This window comes from Thermobia domestica, chromosome 2, assembly GCF_964235325.1.
Source record: "Thermobia domestica chromosome 2, izTheDome1.hap1.1, whole genome shotgun sequence".
NCBI classification, from domain to species: Eukaryota; Metazoa; Arthropoda; class Insecta; order Zygentoma; family Lepismatidae; genus Thermobia; species Thermobia domestica.
The window spans coordinates 302,501,988-302,520,630 of record NC_137455.1 but is presented as its reverse complement, the minus strand read 5'-3'; positions in this window follow the sequence as shown (position 1 = coordinate 302,520,630).

Genomic DNA, 18,643 nt, shown 5'->3' with positions numbered 1-18,643 from the left:
GCCCCTCCAACCACGCGCCCGGGGTAACTGTTTCACTAGCTCCTCGTAGTTGCGGCCCTTTGAGCTACATAGGCCTAAGTAACATAAAATACTTCCGTAATGCTTTGACTTATAAATACTATAAAGAAAGAAAAATTGCAATTTTTGCTTAACTTTCCGAAAGAAGCAACTACGGGACTACAGAAAAGATAGTAAAGGCAATACATTTGAAAATGAAGTGAAGTACACACTGATCTATGCTTTCACCCAGCAGACGTATTGTTTGGAACTGTGATCTTTGGAATATTGCTCTTGGGTTCACAGCGAAAGCAACAAAATGACTTGACTCATCCATTGTATTTTTCCTTCCATCGGGCAACACCCCCAGAAACATACTGTCATCCCATTCCTAAAACAAACTTGTGTTCAGTTCTCCTTACTCAGAAAAGCAATGTAAATAGAAAGTTTTACTGCAAAACAGGATTGAAATAAGCTATTTTTGCTCCGTGTATTAATATGATCACCTTTGTTTCAAAGCGAAAGTTCTATTCACTCATAAAACAGAGCCGGTAACACAATATATTCTCTGATATAAAAATCTACTTCCCTCTAACATTGCATTATTTTATAGAAAAGAAAATCTTAAATTAGTCACATTTCGATACCATACATATTCAAAAGTTTTTACTGATCAGTCACTGCCTCGTTCTTGTTTTATTAATATAAATTCTTGTATTAATCTTCACAATCTGCCTGTTGTATTGTATACACCCTGGTAATATTCAAAGTCCTAAACGTCGCAAGCCTAAACGGCATAAGACTTAAACATATAGGCACTAGGTCGATATAGGCACTAGTCCGTTTAGGACTAGTGCTGTTTAGGCCGTGTGCCTTTTAGATCTTATGCCGTTTAGGACTAGTGCCGTTTAGGGCTTGTGCTTTACTAATTCACTTGCCTTAGTCCTGAATTCCTCACCATCACATGAAATTGCGACGATGCAGTTACTATCGATAATTGGCATTCATGTTACGAACGTAGCCAATTCCAAGGGTAGCAGCTATATTTGTACTACTCAAATTATTATTATCGTTATCTGTTCTATAGCTGTACATAAATAACATATTATAAAATATTTCATTCTAGAAAATAATTATGTAATTGGCTAAGAAATTCGATTCTTTTGAAACGGAGACACGAGAGTCCCATGACATACTTCTAAGAAAGTATTAAATAAGAGCGTTTTAAAAGCATATTTTGCCAGACTTTTCTGAAACCAAGCAAATACTCAGAATTCCAATATATACTGTGTGGAGTGTATATTAAGAGCACGAGAAAAGCCCACTCTTTCTTTCAAAAGGTGGGACAAAAGCAAAAAGAAAAAAAAGTCCACTAGATATTTCACAAGTGAACAATAAATACATATTTTATACATTAAGAATGCAGTAAATTTAAAATTGAATAACCTTTATTATGCAATACAGTTACTATATTAAGCAGTGTGTTTTGGTAGAGTTACTATGTATAGGTAAGAATAAATCAACAAAGAAAAAAAGAAATCTTTGAGCTTTACGTCCCACGGTTATGCTAAAGGAGACGCTGATGATGAGTAATGAATGAAATGGTGGAATGAAGAAAGTGTGAGGAAACGGGAGAACCCCGAGAAAACCCACGCATACGGTGTTTGTCCACCACAAAATTCATTTGGCCGGGGCTGAGATCGAACCCAGGACCCCTAACACTAGAGGTGAACGCTCTACCACTGAGCCACCGCGGCCCCAAAATGCACAAATAACGCTAACTTACTAATGTAATATGAAAAACAATACGTTTGCAGAAACAGATACATAGTGAGTTAGGGGTGTACCCTGCAATCTTTTCTAGGAATGCAGGCCTTTTACATATTAAAAGAAAACCCAAAGTTTATGTCTAGATTACGAAAGCATGAATAAGATAATAAATATATACGTATTACACAAGTAAATAAATAGATATATTATTATTATTGATATATTTCAGGTTGGTTCTCTTTCTGAAACCTGGTTCTTGACAGTGCATGAATTGAAAACCGCAGCTTCTCGAAAATGTATGAATGAATTAGTCATAAGAAACTGGAAACTGTTCATGAAAATCAATTTGTTTATGGTTATCTTCTGTACTCTTATATAAAAGAGTTAAGACTTGACCAGAGTGACTTTCAGGTTTAATTAGTACAAGTAGAATTGTTAAATTTTAAATTTAGAATAATCATTTTCTTAGGAGTGCAGGATTTAAGAACAATGTCTGAAAATACGTATAGTAAAAAGGGTGATGTAAGATTTCTTTAAGAGTAGTGTATCTCTCAAATCACTGAAGCTTAGGCTAAAGGAGACGGTGATGATGCGAGATGAGTGAAATGGTGGAATGAAGAACGTGGGAGGAAACGGGATAATCCCGAGAAAACTCACGAACACGGTGTTTGTCCACCACAAAGTCCACACGGCGCGAGCTGAGATCGAACCAAGGACTCCAAGCACCGGAGATGAACGTTCTACCACTGAGCCCCCGCGCCACCGCAGATGAACATATGAATAGACACACATTTGCTAATCGATTTAGATAGCATAACTTTAGCCTATACTCGCGTGAAATGTTGTTGGTGTATTCACGAGTAACTTAGTTTCTCAATACTGAGTTGCATGTTTTGGGCAACCACGAAAACCATTTCTTAATAATATTGTTATGATTTCAAAATGGATAGAACGTGTTCTTTTAATGCACACGCGACTCTATTTCCTCTGAGGCAATAACATTTTTCACCATTTTCTTTTATAAGGATAATGCATTGTAGAGGTGACTACTTTATCGAGTCTCTTTATCAGTTAATAGCAAGTAAATAACAAATATATATCTTACATGTTCCTGTTACAATTTTATTCAGAATTGATTACTAGAACCTAGTGAGTGCATGTGTCATAGTGCAAATTGTGAATCTACAGGAGAATAATAGTAATTTTGTTGGAGGGTGTTTCGTTCATGTAAGTTAAAAATCACAGCTTAAATGATATTTTTCAGAATATTACCGAAAATCAAATATATCATTTAGATTTTGGCGAATACGGATCAATCTTGTGTCTCAGTCTGGATTTTACAATGTTCTCTTTTTTAAGTATCTCTGTGTACATGTCTCGTTTACTAATATTGCGCTTTTCACTTTCTAGTTATTTCAATAGATCAGGTTGCCAAATCATAACAGTTAAAATTCAGGGGAGAAAAAGTGTGAAGAAACTTCTTTGCCGGCACTGTTTCGACGTGGATAAATGACATATTTCAACATCCATAATTATTAAACTGTGTAACGTTGGTAAAATGAATGAACTATTCCATTACTTCATAAGAAGTTATATATTATCCCAGGTGTAGAACACGGCCTGAACACGTTAGTGGCACCTATGTCGAAACAAAAAAATCCCAATTGGCCAAAATGTATTTTCTTCATTTCTGGTTTCTGTGTGTTTATTAATTCGATCACTTTAGGTAATTCTGTAGAATCGGTTCTATGTAATAGATACTAGATACTTTTTGTGGTAATACGTCAGTTTTATGCGAGTTTTTGCTGATTGTGTCTATATATTTCCGGGAAAACCCGAAGGCATAAATTAGTAACGAACTTAGTATAACCGCAACTTCTTACACTTTGTTGTACTTTTATTCTACCTGATTTGTTTTATCACACCGTACTTTTGACTGACTTAAATATCAGACTTCTAGATAATGTAGGAAATACGATCTATTTTTGCCACTTTTGCTAGAGCCATGTGAGACCACGTTGGACTCACAATTCCACAGGTCACGACTGTTTCTTGTAGTACCATACCGAGTAGTATACGCTGCAATAGGTTTTAATGCAAAAATGAAATCTGTAATTCACCACAGGCTATAAGCTAACAAGAGGTTGTGTGAAACCAATTTGTCACCATCTGGCCGCGAGGAATTATTTTATGTGTGACCAACGTAGTTTCACGTGGCAGTCAACCTGTTAAACGAAAGGAAAATATTAAGAAGAATTAAAAGGAACCCTTAATAACCAAAGGTTTGTCAAAAAATATCGCAAGAGATATTAAACTTGGATCCAATATATGAATATGTAGAATAGTACTATATATATGAGCGCATAGAATTATTAAAATTTTATATATACTTAAACATTGACATAAAAACAGTCGTCCATGACAAAACACTGTACGTCACACACAATGCTAGTAAATTGACTCTTCCAAGATGGTTACAATCCATAGCAAAATTGTAACAAATCGAATATAAATTTGTAGCCGTAACACCTGAATGTATTTATAGGAAAATCTCAATATGCTGTATTCAATAAGATTATAATATCGCGCTTCGTTAATTAGGGAACTAAAGGCAGTATTATTTATGAATAATATACTTACAGAACGTAATTTTGAATCATACTTTTCAGATATTACTAAGAAAGAACATAGTTTGCAGACGTCACTGACATTAATGTTGGTTAAATTTCTTTACTTTCTCAGCTTCAATCAAAGAAGTTTGTATTAAGACAAAAGATGTGCGAGTACCCGCTAATAGAAACGCTGTGATTGGTCAATTTTTGCACAGTGCTGGCTATCTTCCCTTACTAAGAGCCAATCAGTAAACACCTTTCACACCACATAAGAAACTTCAGAACAATGTCTATGGTAGTTTCCTGATATAGATAGAAAAACATGCTCCTTGAACTGCGAGTAAAAGGTAAATTCCTTTATGATGATGTCAAAAGCATTGAGCAGGTTAGTGTTACCATCTAGTTAAGTCGTAACTTTAGTCAGGGATGCAACTTCCTTTTTACTAGCACAATATATACTACAAATATAAGGGAAACTGAGGGAAATTCGATATTTTGAAATTAAGAATTTGTCCTTTGAATTTCATTTTTAGCAGATTTTCACACTAAGTTCTGGAAATGTTCCCAATCCCATAAATTGATAAGAGATTGTTTTGTAATAACAATAAAAAAAAATACAAATTTACACTTTTAGGGATGGATTTTACCTTTCTTATACTTGAGGGATTTCAACCGAAAATAATAAGAATGTTTTTGCGATTGGAAGAAAAACATATAATTTTAAATTACATGAAAATCGAATAATGCTTGCGAAAGTTATCGTGGAAAAGAAGGGCAAATTGACAGACACAAAAATAACAATCGATTTTACTAGCAGAAGCTTCGACTTAGCTTGCTTGAATTATTGTAGGTTTATTCCTAAAGAACTTAGTTCCCGAGTACTGTTTTGGATGATCATTCACGCAAAAACGAAAAGTATTTCTTAGTAATGGTGCGTTCATTCAAAAATGCAAGGAATGCTTTGTTATAAATAGACACGCGACTTTATATCCTAAAAAGCAATAACATGCTTCACCATTTTCTTATATATCTAGATAAAAGCTTTCCTTTATAAGTGTAATGCATTCTGGTCATAACTATTTTGTCGAGTCTCTGAATCAGTTAATACCAAGTAAACAACAAACACACTTTTTACATCTTCATGTTGTTATTTTGTTCAGCATCGATAACGAGGGCCTACGACTACAAGTGTCTGAGTGACATATGTAGAGCTACAGGAGAAATTAGTAATATTTCTGGAGAGTGTTTCGGTAATGTAAGTTGAAAATGATGTCCAAGGTGAATATTACCGTAAAAACGAATGTCTCGTTCACGGGTTTTCTATATTATTTTGACAAATACATTCTAACTTTCGTGTAGTAATTTAATATATTAATGTTGTCCTTTCTAATATTTGTACATATGTTTCTGGTTTTTTAATATTCCTGCTTTCATTTTGTAGTTTTCTTGTTAATAGCGTGGATCGTGGTGCGAAATCATAACAGTCAAATTTCATAGGAGAAAGAGGTTTGAAAGACTTCTTTGCACGGAAATTGTTCGACATGGATAACTCACATATTTAAACATCCATAATTATCCAACAATCTAAGATGGATAATTTAAACACCTATTAACTCATTAATTAATATATATTAATTAGTACTAAATGTCAGAGAAGCTAATTAATTTACAAGCTTCTGAGAATAGCTCTAGAGTCCATTGCTTCTAGTAACTTTAAATGAGGATGAAGTTCCTTCCAAAAAATTAGTTGAATGAATTCCCCAGTATTATGTACCCTTATGTAGTTGACTGTATTGTTTGTGAATAGAAATCTAAAAGAAAAAGTTTGCCTTATTAGCCATAAACTAAGGTGGCTCACGGTCAAAATGGTGTTCATGCTTCATCCATAATATACTTCTCCATACGCTTCTTCAGTTTTACTGTCCCAATTTAATTGACAGAGGTTGTGTGAAAAATAGTGTGTATAAAAAAGAACGTTTCTTCTTTTTTGGAAACTTTTTGCCCATAATGGTCATTTTTGACCAAATGTGGATAATAAAACAGAGACAACATTTCACATTGATATCTCAAATTTTGGAGGTACCGTCATCGGCTTGAAAGTTCTAAAAACGATGAAATCGTAATTTTTAGAAGACAATACGTGAAATAGTTGTAACTTAATAGTCTGTTCTAATTTCGTATTAATAATTGTTCTACAGGCAATTCCAATATAATGTAAAGAGATTTCAAAACACTACTTCAATTTTTTGATTTCAGAGGGAACTGTCGGGGGGGGGGGAAGTCAACGACATTTAATGTATATTTGTAAACATTGCACAAAAATATTTAAATGTATTGGTGACTTTAATCTGGCATCTCACACAATGAAGTAAAAAGTCAATAAAATGAAAAGTATTCACGATTTATGCAATTTAAAACGCATATTGAGAAAAATCCGTTCTCTAGTCACCGGTATATTGTACAAATATACGAATTCCTCTTGCTTACTACAGGAATCACTAAATGGCTTACTACAGATATCAAGGGCTCCATAAGCACTTCCCTTAGACGTTACATCATGATATTGCAAGATGTCTGATATCTAACAGTATTCATTCAATTACATACTTATATGTATGTTACTTTTGTCAAATAAGTGTTATATACTTCCATTTGTATGTCAAACCCTGACCACGTATATTTTTTTATACGGAATGTACGTACAGATGAAACACTTATACAGAAAGTATTATAAAACTTGGGTTTTCAGTTATAAGTTTCTTGTACGTTAAGTTCAAAAATTGCAGGATTTTCAAATTTAAAATCCCCTTTAAGATAGGCCACGTACACTTTTTTTCAGTGTACAACATCTTAAAAGTTGCGGAAAACCTGCTGATATACAACATTACAGTTCCTGCAGCTCTTAGCTTATGTCCAAGTAAATTTATTACATTAGAAATAACCCACAGTAAACCACGAGGAGCTGGCTGCATTTGTAGCTCCATCCTCCTTCTTATTCCCGAACTTATATTTAATTTTGAATTTACAGATTACTGTTTCTCAAATGTTGTAGCTTATTTAAATTTAGTCATTCATTTCTAATTTGTATTCAGATTTTTTGTGAACTCCGGTTCCCTTTATCATGTGCTCTACTGTTTGAGTGTGGCAAGCAAACGTTACTTTTTTCACCGGCAACTTTTATTTTATATTGCAGCTCATCTTTACTTAGCTGTCTAGTTAGAGGTGGATCCGCGAAGACACACTCAGATCAGTTGATCATGTCAGTGTTGATTTCTGCGTCTAATTTGATAACAGAAACTTTGAATTCTATCAAAATAACAGATAATGATAATGTTTTTGCTTTCAAAATTCTTCTTGAAGGAAGACTTCTTATGTTCGCGTCTGTGTCGGGTAGCATTACCGGAAAAAAATCTTGGGACGATTAAACCATGTATTGCTCATTATCGCTTGATCTATGATTGGATAAGAATCTGAATCCATTGGTTTAGAAAATAACATGAGTTTCTATATAAATACTAGTAATTAATATTTTTCATACTTTAGTATGTACTTCTTTATTAAAAAGTAAGCCATTTCCTGACAGTTTTCATAACGTAACGTTATGGAAACTGTTACGAAATATTTTATTTTTTAATAAAGAAATACATACTCTAGTATGAAAAATATTAATTCTTTAAATAATAATTCCATAGTCAATATGGGGGATGTTGCTATAAATCTTTAGCTCATTTTGTGCACCGTGTTTTTTTTTTTTTTTTTTAATATAGAGTTATACATGAGCATAAACATTCATTATGTAGGAATCATAATCTTGAGCTCGGTTAACGAATTTTGAGTTCCGATGTAAAGGCGAAAAATTCTACAAGCAGCTATCACCCATCTCGCTTGGTGTAGCTTTCCAAGATTTTGACTAGACAAACTTGCAGAACAGTGGCCCAACGAAACAACTTGACAAATATTGAGAACATAATTTTTATCCGTACTTAAATTCAAAGCACATCAGTTCTGAATCAAGTAAACACCTACAGGTTCAAACCAAACAATTTTAAAGACTCGCAATTCTTTTAAAGCCACTCGAATTTGTCCTTCGTATGAATTTGGTCCCGTTGTCTTACCATCAATTTCACAGATTTAGTGTCTAACAATGGAAGTAGTTGGGCTCGAACGGATGGATACGAACAAAAAGGAGAGCATGTGTAATGTGAGCACCGTGAAAGCACACAGTGATGTCCGTTTTTATGCAAGATCGTGTAAACGTCCGCAAGAGCAGGGCAAAGTAGAGCACGTGCCATAACTAGAGGGCGTTATAAAGTCGTACCCCGGGCTATTGTTGCGCTATTTTTACATTTTGAATATATGAATGTTGTGTTCCAGAGTCCCCTGGAGGGTCCTAAGCAAGGTCTAACAAAACTTTTCAAATGGTATGGAGGTCAAGTAGTATATCGTTGGAAAAGTATTGTGAAAAGAAACAAAATGTAGCAAATCTCGTGTTTCTACGCTCACCCTGAACAAAATGGTAGGCAGCAAGGGCACCGAACCTAGAAGACGCGCACACGAAAGCTCATGTGTCCCTTGCATTTTATTATGAATATAAAATCTTTGGCATAATTTGAATTTAATTTGTCTTCAAATATTCATGTATGCCTTCTGCACCTGATGGACCCCCTAAAGTTACAGTGAAATTGCCGTCCTTGGTAGGCAGTCAAAATGTCAACACAGTTGTCATGAAAGTCTGTGGCCATCATTTTTTTATTGGGTGTGCATACAGAATCGGGACTTGTTGCAGCTTGTTTCTTTCTCACACTTCCTTTTCAACGATCTACTACTTGACTTCCCTTATCATTTGAAAATTTTGGATGGAACCCGCCTGGGACCCTCCAGGAGACCCTCATACACAACTCTTTTTATTCAAAATTGTGCTTCTAGGAATAATAAAATACGTGTTCGTCGATTTTCCCATCAACCAAACCGTTTCCGCAAAACTGGCCCGGAGCCATCCTTTATAACGCCCATATAATTATGGCATATGCTCTACTTTGCCCTGCTCTGGCGGACGTTTACACCATCTTGCAGAACAATGGACGTCACTGTTTGGTTCCGGTGGCATTTTCGCCGGTCCAATGCATTGCTCAAGTAGCATCTTATTGGCTGAATTGACTGACTAATCGCTGACGTCATGAAGTTTCAAGTCTATCTGCAAATATGCTTGGATCCATTTCCTTATCTGCTTTGTGTATGTGAGAGAGAGATAGAGAGAAGTAATTATAAATATTTTCAAATGTTAAAAACTTGGTATTATAATTCTTGAGTTATGTACACTTTATATGCGGTATAACTATATTATCCTTAAATAATCTTTGTCCAAGTAAATTAAAAAACAATACACATGCATTTTATTACTCCCTATAATTTTAAGATTTTTTTAAGATTATATGTTAGTTGATGATGCGGAAAATGAATATGGCCTACATTGCATTTGCAAAGATCTCGTGCCTTGTAATACAACATCTTGTTTTGTTTTCAAATTTACATCCGAAACATGGATTCCGGTTACTTTACAATGCTAATTGATAAGTCCTGGCCTTGTTACATTTACATACAAGAAATATGTTGTTCGGATTAACTTTGTTGCACACAACAGTTAGTCTTCATAAGCATCCGAAAGTAGGTCAGCTTTAAGAGTGTTTTGTGACAAATCACATTGGTGCATTTTTATAGATAAGCCAAGTTTGGTGCAATTGCGCTAGAAACTGTAACGAACTTGTTCTATATTGCCATTATTAGCTACCATTGTTCGTGTCCGCATAAGGATACCAATTGGAATGGTCATGGAAATTGCATTGGATTGCACTCAATGCAGCGTCCCTTTCAACACAAAAGTTATATTGAGACCTGGACTACTGCTTAATGTGAAATCTGAACCATACAAACAGTGGTGTAATTAGAGGGTTTGCGGGCTTAGCCCTCCCGGAATTGTACTTACTATATTAAAGGAGATTGCATATCTTGAGAAGTTTGACATTTCCAGGACTAAAGTTAACAAAACCTCAAGAAACAAAATCGTAAGTACACCACTGCACATTAAATTTGAATCGAAGGCAGATCTCCCGTACCAGAAACGCATATGTTAACCATATAGCCATGAAATAACTAAAGATGAAAATAAGTCACTAGCCTTATTATTATTATTATTATTATTATTATTATTATTATTATTATTATTATTATTATTATTATTATTATTATTATTATTATTATTATTGTTGTTGTTGTTGTTGTTGTTGTTGAAGATTTGCGATTTTAATGCTGAATCCGAAATTCCAGATGGGTCAGACAAAAAGCACATACTGTATAACAATTTGAGCAGGAGAGAGGTTGGCTTAAACTGGGCGCTAGATAAGCCAAGTTGGGAACCACTATTTTAGACTTTAACTAAGCAAATCAAGCTATTACAAACTTTATATAACCTCCCACGTATCCATTCTGCTCTGCCCTGTCATGTGCAATATTAGCTTGTAGTGGCCACCTAGCACAGCTTGGTACGGAGTTTACGAACTGCACGACACAATTCCAAGGAACAAGGCTTGACATCTGCCACAAAATACTTCTGCATTTCGAATGTACATAAGAGATAAAAGGGATCGCTTTTGTCTTCTTTCGTTTTTTTCACATTAGAATACTTTAAGTAGGCCTATTCCTTTACCAAATTCCGCTACAAATACTTGCAAGAATTTTTTTCATAGCCCACTGGAAAGTGTAGGGCCCTGAGAGAATTTAGGCACATGAGTAGAGATGGGAGGAGATTTAAGCTGAAGGCCGAGAGCTCTGGCCATAAAGTGTCATAGACAAATTGTGTTGCATTTGATGCAGAGTATAAAACCTGGCGCCAACAGTTGGAAATTTACAGCAAAGATGTAATACTTTTAATTTGATTTTAGTTTTTTGTTCCATTCATCAGTGAGGCTATATGAGACATGAACTTACAGTTAACATAGGACATAAATTACGTAAGCTCCCGCCAGGATTTAAACCCGGGCCTCCCGTGCATAATTTGTATACACTATCCATTAGTCACGTGGAAACTTCGCGTAGTACCGTAATTTAGAAACGAAGAGCATATTTTAAAGAACTGTATTTTTGAACATATAAATGAAGAATTAATTTAAACATTCATAATCTTACATAATTATCACGCAACTGCAGTAGGAAAAGCACACAACGATGATATGCGACAATAGCATGACACTAATACCATGTAGCTCCCTTTTATTACCCTTTTACACGATCACTTTGTGTCTGCGTGAGAGACCCGGGCTCGATTCTCAGTGGGAACTTATTTGATTCGATCAAACGTTAAGCTTAGAGCCACGTCTCATCTAGCATCGGTTCTAAAAGCAAGCGAAACTCGAATCCATTCTTCCAACTCTAGCAACAAAAATTGATGGTGTGAATATAGTAGTTTGATTTAACCGTAAATGGAAATATTAATATTAAGAAAGTACAGAAATGAAGAGTAAATAAATGGTAAATCAACAAATGTTGGAGGAGGGGAATTGTGTTCAAATTTCTGTAGTATTTGTGCTGCACATTGGTATTTAGTTCTTTGGTAGGCGAAGGCGTTCTACCTGTGATCACTTTTAGAGTCTTCGAAATTTTGTGGGCTAATATTCAGCACAGTTCCCCAATGTTTGTCGTACATTTGAAGTGTCATCTCTTTGCTATCAGAGAGTACAGATCAGATTTTTATATCAGATTGTTATGCTTGTTACTCAATTACAGTAGCTTTTATAGGAAATACCTAGAACAAATCCGTTTTGTTCACAGGTACATTATAACCATGTACCATTCAACAGATCCTCTTGTACCTCTGAACAGTGATAATTACGTTTCTGCGGCAATAATATAAAATGAAGCCACAAATATTAATAGTTACACATTCCAAAAGAAGGTGTAGCTATAAAAAGTTCCCCAGAATTGAAATTTTATTAATTTAATTAAAAATTGAAGAGAAGTTTTAACAAAACATTGTGAACAATAAAGTTGAGCACATACAACTCTTAGCATAACCTTATATGTTATACAATAAGCGAATATTTAGAAATTACTTAAAATTATAATTAACTTCACATCCTAACTTAACCAATATAAAATATATCAATTGTTTAAACTACTTACATCGTGTACCTTTTAACAGTATTATTTATCGTTGAAAGGTACACGATGCAATAATGTTCATAGGTACAAGAGGGTTACTATTACGAAAAACGTTCTCCACTAGCTTAAATATTGCACAGAAGTTAAAACGAAAAATATTATTGTATTCACCAATGATTCTACCCAAAGTTCGAACAAATAAATATCACAAGTTGTGAAAACCGAAGAGCACAATTCTCAAAAGGTAACTAAAAAAAATAATAAAATAAAATAAAAAAATAAAAGGACCATTACTCGACACAACACTCAGTAAACAACAGCCAATCGCGTTTGTAGTGCCCTTTTTCATTTACTCTTTCAAACGAATTTTAATCACTACATCTAGATAGCTCTGAATCCGAGACATGCACAGGTGTTCAAAGGAAAACGCCTTCTAGTACATCTCACATTTCATTTTATCTATAGAATATTTGCGAATAGCGCCCATCCCTGTGTCTTCAGTTTCCTGCCCGTCTTTCTCTTCTGCCTCTACTCACTCTGAATTCCACACTTTCCAGTGGAAAAAAGAATTAATATTGTAGTAAAGGTAAAAAGCAGGTATTGGAATAATAGTTCCACTTATTTTCGTTGAATTTTTAGATATGCATTGTATATCTGTACGTAACTGGTGGACAAGTGTCAATTAAATATCTAAATAGCGTTTTGAGTACATTTTCAGACTAACAAGAAGTGTTGATTTTTAGTCATTTTATCAAGTGGCAGCTGAATTCCTAATCTCCTTATGGAAGAAACTTCTAGTATGTGCAGTACACTTACTATGGCTTATATGGCGTTATCCTTACATTATTTGCTATTTCTACCTCACTACTACCTCTCCTATGTGCGCTAACATAACTTAGATTACTTTAATCTAAATTTGTTTAACCTAACTTTGAATATTCTTCGAAAACACTACAATTTTCTAGTGATTTTCTTCAGCATCCTTAAGATTAAACAGGATTTAAATTACGGAATATTATTAATATTCGCTAATACCAAAAGCTTTGTTCGATCATCAACTGAACAGAGTTCAAAGTCTCAAGATCAATCACGTATCGTCCAATGGATGACTCTTTTGGGACGAACCTCTTGGGATTGGCGAAAATGACTTTCGGTGTGGTAACATTACACATGCCCTCCTTTTTGTGCGTGTTCATCTGTTCGAGCCCAAGTACTTTACTTGTATGTGGAAGCTCATTTGTACGCAACAAACAAATCATTCTTTGAAGTGGATTTTCTAAATAATTTAATATTGACAATTACTCCATTTTTCTTTCAGTATTAACCAGCATTCCGTCACAGCCTAGAACAACGAGTTTTAATATGTCAAGATTTGGGTCTCTAAGAAATTGAGTAATGTTTAACTTTATGCTGTCTCCTCTCCCTGACAATGGGTATACGTGCCTGATAGATTTGTGCTCTTAAAATAAAACATGTTTTTTTCTTCTTCACTATCGTATGTGCTATGCTATCTATTTCGTTCTGCACAAGCGTTTGGTCTTACTTTCCATTCAAATACAATAATTTCGAAAGTCTTAAGAAAACAAATTTATTCTTAAGTGACAATTTTTTATAAATTACTTTCTTTCCCTTCCAATCTTTTTGGGATCAGTAAGTTTCTCTTTTGCTGAGAAGTGACCAAGCCAACATCTACTAAAGGTTAACAACCTAGTAGTGCAGCATGATGGACTGACACTTCTGACTTGCAAACCGCAGAAGCAAACTTTGATAGTTTAGCTCTCATTTGCTTGGCTGGTGGACACGTATATATATATTTCTATTCTTGAAAATGAATGGGATTCTTTATCCGAATCCGAACATTCTATATCGTTGTCACTATTAGTCATATTTGCGTTCTCATTTTAAGTTTGTTCAGCTTGTTTTAAATGTTCATTTCCACATTTTTAGCATGTTCATACCGCTTCATAAACCGTTTTAATTCAATTTTGTCTATTCCTAATATAATCATTTTCTCTTTCGTTTATTGGTCAAAAAGTAATGGTACATCTAACTTTGGCATTTCCCTTTCATTCTCACATTTAAAATGAATATGTGTATCAGCATATTCACAGCAAGCAATATCAAATAAGGTTTATCTACTAAATTTTTGAAATTGTATTGTTTTAGCATCACAAATAGGATACGAGTTTTTACATATTTTACGAGATGATGAACTTTTTTGTGGTAGTGAAGGATTAAACTAAAAATTCGTTGTTGATTTCAGTAGCTTTTCAACGTGTAGATGAATTATTTCAAACTTGAGTTGCTTTAGAAATATTCATGTACAATCTCTGTTCAAATTTATTAAACTATTATTAGTGTGAAAATACGAATTCTCATGTAAGAAGTACGGTCTCAGTACTCAATACTCAATACAAAATCCCAGTATTTAATATAATACTCAATATAAATGGATTTATAGAATTGTAACCTTACCAGGTACGTACGTTTTTCCACATGACAACTCTTTTCGTAAGCGAATTTTGGAATATCTTTTCTCTCAAAAGGAGAGTAATAATGATAATTTAAATCTCATTCTCTCATAAATTATCATTTTAATTTTGGGTTCTTTGTTAACCTAGATAATAACTAAACAAGCTGAGTTGTAACACCACACACGAAAAATCCCCAACAGTTTCTTTATAAATTACTAGAGAAAATACCCATTCTTCACACATGGAGAATGTATTTATTTAAATATCTGAAAAACATCCTTCCGTTAGCATATTCATAGAACGTGTGAATCTGATCTTAAAGAACAGTCTCTTTATCCATATCATGGATTAGACACTAATATCAAATTCTCATTTTATTGTAACTTGCAATCGTTTTCCCGTCATTATACATAACGATGGGGCTGCACTTGGACGTCAAGAAAATCAGAAGTGTTACTAAGAATATCAGCACCACCGAGAACTATGGACTTGGTATTAATATGGATCGCTTTCAATTATTCTTATATAACAGTAGACCAACCACCAGTTAAAAGATCGATTGTGTTCTCTTATTTTATCGCAGTAAATACATATTAATTTTTGTTACTATTTACTACGATGCTAATTCAAATAGTTAAAAACAAATTTGATCATTTAAAAGCACGTCATTGCATAACGTTGTATAAATGGTTCCTGAACTACGGGACTTCTTAAATTGTTTATTATTTAGGAAAGAAATCTTGAACTGTACTATGTAATTTACATATCGTTTTCATGTTAAACTAATTTTTTCAATTGATTTCATATATATATTAAAGTTACAACTCATAACTTAATAATATATTGCAACTTTTACATTTTCATTTTAATGTCTTACAACTATAATTTATTTAATAACAATTCACTACATTTCATTTTAATAAATCGTCCATGAGAAATCAGACTCAAAATGTGTCAAGTCATATAATTAATAAAGTGCCAAAATTAGTTCATTTTTAACACCACACCTACAGTCATAATTATTTGAGTTAATTTAAGTTAAAATACAACGCAATAATGTTCTTGCATTCCGTCCCAGATAACATAAAATTGTAAATTGTGAATCGTATATCATGAAACATAATAAATATTACAATAAATTAATTAAAAGAAAAGAAGAAACTAACAATTAATATCACATTCAAATTGCATAAAGAGAGAACTATTTTATTAGGATTTAATCAGAAAAATCAAGTTACCTATATTACTTCTTGGGGATAATCAAGTTATCTATATCTACTTCCGATAATACTTCTTGGGGAACTAAAGTTATAAAAGTTGCTATCATTTGTTTTTCGTATGAAGCATACGGCATTATACGAAATTAGACCGATTAATGCGAAGTAAGTAAAATGCTAATCAGAAATTAGTGCCCACTAATAAAGAAAAAAATTCAATCCAGGAAAAAATAGAGAAATAAAATATATTTTGCAGTAATTTTGCCGCGTAAGTTCAAAAGTACGTAAGTAATAATAATAATAATAATAATAATAATAATAATAATAATAATAATAATAATAATAATAATTGTTTACTTTCACAGTAGAGCAGTATATTATTATTATTATTATTATTATTATTATTATTATTATTATTATTATTATTATCAAATATCAGCTTTGTTGGATTAAATTGAGAGAAAAAGTAATGTTCTGCTTCTCAGTTACTGTTTGATATAACTAAAGCGCTCTTTGATATCGGTCATTTTCGATTAGTTTTATATATCCTCTATCCACCCTATGTTGTGGGGCACGGCATTTGCAGTGTCATTATTCATCACAGCGAGCCGGAAAACTATGAATTCGTACTGATATTAGTTATTTCGATTCTTTTTAAATATGTCTCCCTCTCCTCCAAGTTGCAGGGCTGAAATTGGATTTAAACAGCAACAGATGTGTCACTGTTAATCTCAGCGACTCCTAAAATTACAGATTCGCCACAAATACCATTCGTCATTTTTCGTTCTTTTTTAAATGTCGTCCTCCCTCCCCATCTCTTAAGTTACATCGTGAAAGTGATATGACAAAAACCATCTCATGATCGAATTTCATCTAGGTTGAAAATTTGATGAGATTGGTTTGTTGGTTCAGGAGTCATTAAGTTTTATTTATTTGTATATATCTCCCACTCCCATTCCTCTCCCCAGATTCTCCCGTGAAAGTGAAATGACAAAAATCATCTCAGGTCCGAACCTCACCTATGTTAAAAAATTGATCGAGATTAATCCTTTGTTTTTCGAGTTATCAAGTTTTATTTATTATTTTAACTCCTCCCTCCCCTCATCCCTAAGATATATCGTCAAAGTAAATAAATAAATGCTTTCTTAGTCCCGAAGCTCATCTACGTTCAAATTTTAATCGAGATCGGTCTTGTGGTTCAAGAGTGATGAAGTCACAAAGACAGCCACTTTCATTTTCATTTTTTGCACATATATCTCCCTCTCTCCGGCCCCCACGTTGAACCGTCAAACTGAAATGATAAAAGTCGTCCCAGATCCAAAACTTACCTATGTTGAAAGTTTGGTAGAGATTCGTTTGGTGGTTCAAGAGTTATTACTGTTTATATTTTTCTATAACAACTCTCCTCCCCTCCTTTCCCCCTAGGTTCTACCGTTAAAACGAAATGACAAAACAGGCTCGAACCTTATCAACGAACAAAATTTGATCGACATCGATCGGGTGGCTCAAGAGATTAGGAGCCAGAAACATAGTTACTTTAAATTTTATATTCTAGGTTATTATTATTATTATTATTATTATTATTATTATGAATATTAATATTATTATTCACGTAATTGTCAAATTACAGGGCGAAATTACTGCAAAATATGTTTTATTTCTCTATTTTGTCCTGGTTTGTATGTGTTTCCTTTATAAGTGAGCACTAAGTTCTCTCTAAGCTGTCGAATAAATTAATTTTGTTGTGGAGTCTGGAGCAAATAATGTTACAGGAAGAAGTCGGTTCGTTCCAATGATCAGGGCTAAAGTACGTAATATTTGGCTTAAAATTTCAGGTGCCGTGATAGTGTAGGGGTAATGTAATGGCCTTATGAATAATACAGCTATGTAATACGGGTTCAAGTCCTGTTCACGAAAGAGTTAATTTTTTTTTACAAAGTGATTGTGAAGAATCAACTTCTCATACTGGACAACTAATATGTAAGAATTTGGAAGCAAACACCTGTGTCAAGATAGAAACGATTTACGAATGTTGGTTGGGAAAGGGCAAGGAAATTACCAGGACATTGCAAAGACATCATTGATCTACAGTATACACTTTTCGTATTATAGTTGTCAGAAAGAAACACTACATCGTTTGCTAAACAACTTACAAAGCATCACTGGCGATAATTCGATTAAACATTGTGTGCGTTCTACATCATACGCTACAAGTGTGCTTCATATTTATATTCGCCTACCCCTCTCTCTTTATTGACGTTTCCCTACCTTGTCTTTGCTTCTTTCACTTCTTCCCCTATCTCTCTTTCACAGACACGCACTTCATGTTCCAAAGTTAAAACGGAGCCAGAGCGCGATATACCTAGTCTGGATAATCTAATTAACTGGGAACTTCGGCGTTATGTTTTTCGTGCTCTGG